The 8,100-nt window shown below is 44.3% G+C and overlaps 1 pseudogene; it reads left to right on the top strand.

Moving 5' to 3' along the window:
• Nucleotides 1-2,464: 2,464 nt before the first annotated feature.
• LOC104867116 lies at nucleotides 2,465-3,377 on the top strand (annotated as a pseudogene).
• Nucleotides 3,378-8,100: the final 4,723 nt, after the last annotated feature.

The following is an 8,100-nucleotide window of genomic DNA, read 5'->3' as shown; positions in this document are numbered from 1 at the left end:
CTCTCTCTCTCTCTCTCTCTCTCTCTCTCTCTCTCTCTCTCTCTCGTTCCCTCTCTCCGATCTGCTCTCCTGAACTAAGTCTCATGTCAGACCTCCCGGTGTGTGACCTTGCCGTTGAGTGTCACTGTTCCTCTGCAGTCTAACCTCCCTCACCGGCCCTGTGGCTCGTGAGTACTCGTTTAAATGTCCCACGCCTCCCATCACCAGTCTTGCTCAGAACCTTCCTTTTCTCTTTCCACCCTTCTTCCCAAAGACTCTGTATTTTCACATTTTTAATTTTGGAGACCTCTCCTAGTCTCAAGAAGTTTCTCCTATCTTTTCCTATAATTAATATTTGCCAACTCTAAATGTAATTATGCCCCAATAGGAGATGTCTACATATAAATTGTTTTATTATAGACAAATTATAATATAATCCACAATAAATTAAAAAGGACATTTACAGACAGCCTCCAAAATTCCCAAGCTTTGAGTAGTCATTCATCAGTACTGACTCATTAAGAAAGTTTTTATTTTACATGTATTACCAGCTTGTTTCAGATGGGCATGGTTAGCACGGAAGAGGCATAAAACATATATAAGCTTGAGCCTGTGATGCACTAATGCAAAACCAGATGCGAGAGAGTGGTAAAAGAGATTTTTCTTAGAATATGTTATCACTTAGGACAGAAATTACACTGGCCAGAATAGTTTTCTTAATAAAAGTTAGTTTTTCTTAATAAAAATTTTAGTTCAGCAAATAAAGTTTTGGGGATAAACTGTTTTCAAGTGCAAATACTAAATCTATTTTGGAACAGGGAGGGTTATTTATAAAAAGAGAGCTAGAGAGAGGTTTAGAAAGTTTTTGTAAAAGAGAGCAAATGTTTCCATCCTGGGCCCTCAGCTCCACATGCCTCATTATTTTCCCCAAAGACTCATTAAATCTTAAGTAAATACAAAGCTAGGTTCCAAATCAGCCCTGCCAACTGGAAGTCAACTGCTCTGCACAGGATCGCGAGACCACATGCTGCGTCCACCTGGGCGGTGCACCCTTGGAGCTGAGGTCACGGTGAGCTCCAAGACAACTCTCAGCTCAGTGCCTCCTGGGGCCTGGAAAGGGTGAAAGGCTTGGCAGTTTATTACAAAGACAGAGTGTAGGCTCACGAATGTTAAAGCAGAGAAGTTGCTATAGACATAAAGCCATGTAACACCTGTCAAACAGACTCAGAAAGAGAACCCAATAACCATTTTTTGCTGTTCAGTCATGGGTTCGCCTAACACAGCATGCAAGTCAGACCTAAAAGCTATGGATTTGGGGCAGCAGAAATGTCAACCAATTAAGTCCTGATGAAACCTACTTCGCCCAAGACCGTTTCTCCACAATCACAGAAAGCATAGTCCCTTTTGTTAAGGTAAGCAAACATATACTTTCAAAAACCCATCAGGGCAGGGGATTTAGCTCAGCAGTTCCACCGCCTGCCTCACAAGAGCAAGGACTGCAGTTCAAGCCCCAGTATCAAAAAACAAAACAAAACAAAAAAACCATCAGCTTTACCAAGTGCGCATTATTTATAAGCTATACTTTCCCTGTTGTAAAACAATAGATCTATTTGCCCCTGAAAAGGAAATAAGTGAAAATGTCACCTTTAGGGTCACATGTGACAGCCGGTATTCTGTCATGAACACCAATAATAAACATCCTTGAAAGAAGGAAGGCAAGGATGGACTGACCGACTATAGGGCAGTCTCTGTACCTGCGCTTGGACTGGTCAAACTGAAAGGGAATCTCCATCTCATGGTTCAAGCTGGGCTCACTAAGGGGAAAGTCCCTACTTGAAATTTCCTCTGCTCAACATGCCCGGGTCTGTCCTGCCTCACCTGCCTGGATACAGCCGAGCCGCCTGCTAGATATTCAGACCCTGTAGGGGCTGGGGACTTAGCTCAGTGTTTCCACCACCTGCCTGGCAAGCACAAGGACTACAGACCCTGTAACCAATAAATGTGTGTCAGATGCGCCTTATCTGTAACCACACCTCTCCCAGAGGTGTATCCTCCTCTGCCGAGTGCTGCACGGGGCCAGTCTCCCCCCTGTGAACGCAGACAGACATTAATAAAAGCTTACTTTTGCTTTTTCTCCGAGGCTCCTGATGTGCTTTCTTTCCTCTTGGACTAGCGGTAACGAGCTAATTCAACTGAACAGAGAGTTTTGCTGTTTCGAAGCAAAGCATCACTGTGATGGCATCTTTTTTTTCTGCTCAGCATCTTCTACTTTGCAAGAAAAGTTCTACTTGTACTCTGGATGGCTTTATTGGTGGCTTCCAATCAGGATATCAGGGACCTGAGTTCAATCCTCAGTACCAAAAAAAAATAAAATCCCCATGGAGGCGGTGGCATCTGCTATTCAGGGCCCAAGCGGTACAGCCAGCCGGACTATACAGTGCATTTACATTCATCATTGGGAACTTGTATCTTTACGTGAGGCTTTATGGCAACTTCGCCAGCTGCTTGGCTGTCGTCGACAGAAATGCGGAATGATCTCTTTAACTAAGAGGAGAAAAGGCAGTTATCATTAACTCCCCAAACTGAGAAGATTGAAGCCAAACATGTTGGGAAAACTGACCCTGGCACTGTCTCTGTGATGAATAAAAACAGTTCAGCTCCTGACTGTGGTGCCATGCGTTTAAGTGAGTGGTACTGCAGGAAGTCTGCTATGGCTCTTGTGAACAGACCCTCTCAGGACACGTGTAAACCTTTGACCAAGTCCTGTGAAATTAAATTTCTTACATTCAAAGGTTGTGGTCCAGAAGGAGTGAAGAAGTCTTACTGCGTTCTTGTGCCATGCTGATGGGCTGTGTGGTAGAGGGGGTGTTCAAAGAGGAGTACGGGGTCACTTTGGTCAGAGCCCAAGAGGATCCCGTGACTGCTGGAGCCTTACTGCTGTGACGTAGTTTTGGATTAGAGCCTGGATGAATGGATCCCAGCAAAACAGAACCTACACTCCTTCGCAAAAGATGCACGTGGTTTAATTTATAAAGATCTGCCATTCAAACCTCTAGAAGTTGAAGCAAAAGTGACATTAGAAATATTTCAGCAGAGCACAAAATAGATTTTGTAGAGAAGGCATCTCAGAACTCTGAGAGAACAGTCAAGCTACACAGAGCAGGTGACTTCACTGATGTGAGGGTCCTCAGTCCGCGAACAAGCGCGTTTCCAGTAAGAAGTGTCTGCTGTTCACGACCTTCAGCCCACGCAGCCGTGTCTTGTGAGGAGATTCCACGGTCTGTCACTCCCTGCTCACGTCACCGCACATTTTACCACAGGGGACAAGCTGTTAGAGATCTCGGAAAATGGTAACTGCAGATCAGACTAAACCGACCGAGGAGAGTGTGTCTACTTAAAAGCTTTCTAAAATTTAAATATGTACCCTAAATTAAAATAAAAGATTTTAATACGTCTCTGTGCTCTTACAGAGAATAACTGTTTTGGTCCCTAAGATTGATAGCGATCTTTGCTTCCTCCTTTCTCCAAAGGATAAAAAGTTCATGTTGCTAACAATAAAAATTTCACACATAAATAAAATAACATAGGGCCGGGGATTTAGCTCAGTGGTTCTGCCACCTGCTTTGCAAGTGCAAGGTCCCGAGTTTGATCCCTGGTACCACAAAACACAAAAAAAGAAAGAAAGAAAAGAAAAGAAAATCCCCTTACTTTAAAAATTTTGGTAAGCTACATATGACAAAATACATCTTAGCTGTTTTTAAGTGTTTACTGTAGCTAAGTATACATGCTATTATAACGTTTTCTTCTTGTCAAACTCTATTCAAACAAAACAACTTCCTTTTACCTCTCCTCGTTCTTTTCATCTGTATGAATTTGAGTTTCTTTTACATTTTATTTATTTCACTAATATCAAAGTACAGTACTAAATATTTGCATAAAATTCCCATAACTTGTAAATGAACAAGGCAGAATGTTAATCTTCCCACCCCAATCCCACAACCCAGGGCTTCCCAACAACTGTTACCAGTTGTGTCCACAGACTCTACTATGCGTTTTTTTCTGTGTCTATTTGGGAGAGGTTGGAGAGTATGAATCCGGCCCCTTCTGCCTGTGGCCCTAGCTTCCCAAATCCCCTGCAGAGGAACCTCGGGATCCCTAATCAGTTAACAGATGCGAGCAAATAAGTGAGAAGGATCCTGCAGGGTCTTGGAAGGGGCAAGCACCTCCCCTGCCTGTGCTCCACAAGTCAACCACAGAGGGAGCCCAGGCCACCTTGGAGGGAGGAAGGAAATGTGGTCCAGCTGCGTTCCGGGCGTAAAATGGATTTTGTGAATGGCAGCGCTATCGGCCACAAGCTGCAGAGCCTCAGTGATGCGGTGTGAAGCCCTCCACGCTCTCTCAGAGCACCTAAGAAAGGACCACCATCCAGGCTGACCGTGAGATTTGCACTCTTTCGAATAAAAGCGCAAATATGAGAAGTGACTCGAAGCGAGGCCTGGGGTAATACAGTTGGGAAGCGGCTGGCCGTGTATTTTTGGAAACCTCAGCCTTCTCTGGAAGGGAAACTGGGCGGGCTGGGAGAGGATGGAGGCCATTTCTGTGTGTGCCTTTTGATTCTTTATAAATTTGAGACCTTGTTTTAAAGGGATAGCTTTTGAGAAGAGGTATGGAGAGTGAGGGTGCGTGATGAGAAGGCAGCTGAGGGAGCAGCTCGTGGAGAAGGTTAGGGTTCAACTCTGGGTTCTCAGAAAGCGATCGCCACCAGTGAGGGTAACGCTCTTTAGACTTCTTTAAAAACAATTTGCCAAAATGAGCGTTCTTGTCACAATTTAGTGAAACACACAAGAATACGTGTTAAAGAAATTTGCAGTCACCAGTAAGACCCACGAGTAAATTTTCCGCCTTTCCAGGGATTCTGATCAATTTTAAATATTTTTCTTTAGATGTTTGTCACGTTATTGCAGGAAAACAGCATTGCGATTATTTTGAAGTTGTTTTCCAGTTTTTCAAAGCATGCATAGAATATCTGTGTTCAACTCCTTTACTGTATAGCTTAATTTATTTTAAAAGCGATAATTCCATGGTGTTTAGAAGCAGGATACACGTGTAGGAATGGCAGAGTAATCTCAAGAATGGTGGGAGGGTGGGTATTTTTCAAATCAAAAACTGACACAGAGGCTAATTTTTCCTTTTTTCTGGTTGGGCTTCTAAAAACCAGCTTCTATTTTGCGCCTTAGCTATGTTCAGTAACTTACACCAGCAAGTACTCCTGGACTACTTCTTTGTACAAAGTCTGTACTGAAGGCTGAACAACGGAGAGTCGTGACTGCTGATCGCTGTGTTCTGTGGAAAAGGAAGAACTGCTACAGTGAACCTTTGTTTTTTCCTTGGTACCGGGGATGGAACTCAGGTCCTTGCACTTGCAAGGTAGGCGCCAGACCCACTGAGCTAAATCCCCGGCCCTCTATTGGACCATTATGAAGCGACTCAGTGCTAGCAGGGTACAGCAGCACAGATTTAAGGGCTAACGCATGCTTTCTGCTATCTGAACTTTCTTAGGTAAGCCCAGGTTAATGCTCGTGTGTCCTGGGCTCTTACACGGGTGTCTGGTGGAATTAATCTTTGCTAACTAACGATAGAGCCTAGCCCACCAACAAGGACGGATGTCTTCGGCTCGCAGAAATTCCGAAGGGCCCTGGGTAGAAGCGCAGAGCAGCACGCAGCCTCCAAGCCCGTCTCCCGGTAGCTGAGCCCACAGCGCAGCCCCATGACGACACCTCCAGCCCCAGCAGCACAGCCCACAGTGCTGGGTCGTCGTCCTCGGTGTCGTTTTTCTTCGCAGCGATCAGTCACGGAGCCCTGCTCCGCCAGGTCCTGCGCGGGGCCGTCTGTGTTTGAATCCCGCCCTTTCCCACTGAGCCTTCTCCCCTGGCCCAGTCGGGCCGCTATCTGCACTGCGTGTCCCTGACCAGGGTCAGCAGCAAAGTCCACTCCCTACATCCCAAGCCAGTGCACTCTCTCCAATTCCTTCTCAGTCAGCAACCTTTGCAGCCCCTGCCTGACCATCCCACATCCTTGAGGGTCGTTTCTGGGCCTCAGAGCCCCGAGGGCAGGACGCAGGAGGCAGCCGGGCAGGACAGGATTATAAAGCATTGTGAATGACTCGGGGCAGTCCCGACCCAGTGATTAAGGAATTACAGCGCCAAGACCCAAGCTTTCTTGTGGGCTGATTCAGGACATCAAGCTTATCATCATTTTAACCTTTTAAAAACGAATTTAAATACACAACTCATTGCCATGGAGTACATTCACAGGCTTCATATGCATTCCAGAAATTTTCCATCTTCCAGACCGAACCTCTGAACTCAGGAACACTAATTCCCCCGTTCTCCCCTCTCTAGGCCCTGGTACCCACTACTCTATCTTCCTGTCTGCATAAATTTGAATTTTATACATAGCTCATATAGGTGGGATCGGGCCGGGGATGTAGCTCAGGGGCGCCATGCCTGCCTGCCAAGCACAAAGCCCTGAGCTCAATTCCTGTTACCAAAAAAATATATAAACGGGATCATACAACAGTCATCCTTTGATGTTTCTATCACATAGCAAACATGCTGTTTCAAGATTCATCCTGTTAAATGGGGAAAAAATAAGAACCAAGATATATCATGTAAAGGTACAAGATCCCAATGATGAATGTAAATGTACTGTTAAGTGTACAATTAAATTAATGGGGGGAAAAGCCCCTTCATCCTGTTGTAGTACATAGTAAGATTCCATCCCTGTGAAAGGCTGAGTAATGTCCGTCCCATTGATGTCTGCACCCAGCCCCAGGCACCTGAGTTGCCTCCAGCTTCTGTACGGCCTGAACCATGCTGCAGTTTTTGCAGTGCACAGTGGTAACAGTCATCGTGGGGCGGCAATGCTGTTCCATAAAACATCTGGCTTCTCTTTCCATCCCCTCCTCTTCCGGTCCCGCTCCCCTCCCTCCACCTCTTGGTGCCCTCACTTTTAATTTTTTTTTCAGTACCAGGGATTGAACTCTGGACCTTGTGCTCGCGAGGCTGGCGGCAGAACCACTGAGCTAAATCCCCGGCCCATCCTTTCCTTTAATAGTGCGATGGACCCAGAAATACAAATATCCGTCCAAGTTCTGATTTCCGTTTTTGGAAGTGGATCTGCTGCCTTACATGGTATAAGGACTCTTTAATTTTTTAAGAACTTCCACGCTGTCCACAGTGGCTGTACAGTTTTACACTCCCACCAACAATGGACAGGGTTCTACTGTCTCTACGTCCTTGACAACATTCGTTATGTTGGTTTTTTGGTTTTTTAAATAATAGCCACTGAGTAGCTATGAAGTGCTAGTTCATTGTGGCTTTTATTGGCATTTTCCTTATGACTACTGGTGAATCCATCTTGCTGTTCTTATTGGAATCTGTATATCTTCCTTAAAGTCATGTCCACTCAAGTCCTTCAGCTAAGTAAATTGAAGTCCTTTACATTAATAAGCAATTAAAGTCCATTTTAATTGCGTTTTGTTGCCGAGCTGCAGGATTCTTTACATGTTCAGGCCATTAACACCTCATCCACTATTTGACTTGCAGACACTGTGTTTTCTCCCATTCACTGCTCCAGTGATAGCCTCCTTCCATGCACAAAAGTTTTTAGCTTTGACAAAGTACAATTTACTGCTTTATTCTTCTGTTTCCTTTGTTTTTGGTGTCATATCCAAAAAATACCATTGCCCAATTGAAAGTCATAAAGATGTTCTCTTATTATTTTTTCTAGGAACTTTTTAGATTCGGGTCTTACATTTAGGTCTTTAATGCATTCTGAGTTAATTTTTTTTTTTTTTTTTTTTTTTTTTTTTTTTTTTTTTTCTAAAAAAAATTTTTTTTTTTTTTTTTTTTTTTTTTTTTTGGTACCGGGGATTGAATTCGGGTCCTTGCGCTTGCAAGGCAGGCCACCGAATCGCTGAGCTAAATCCCCAGCCCCTGAGTTAATTTTTGTATGTGGTGTAAAGTAAAGGTCCTTCTTCATTCTTCTGCCTGTGAATATCTATTTTTCCCTAGCACCGTATTTTGAAAAGTCTGTTGTTTCACCATTGAATAGACTCAG

This window comes from Fukomys damarensis, unplaced genomic scaffold, assembly GCF_012274545.1.
Source record: "Fukomys damarensis isolate Sample0158 unplaced genomic scaffold, DMR_v1.0_HiC HiC_scaffold_15, whole genome shotgun sequence".
Classification (NCBI taxonomy): domain Eukaryota; kingdom Metazoa; phylum Chordata; class Mammalia; order Rodentia; family Bathyergidae; genus Fukomys; species Fukomys damarensis.
Note: the sequence above shows the minus strand (reverse complement) of the source record. Positions and strands in the feature narration are given on the sequence as shown.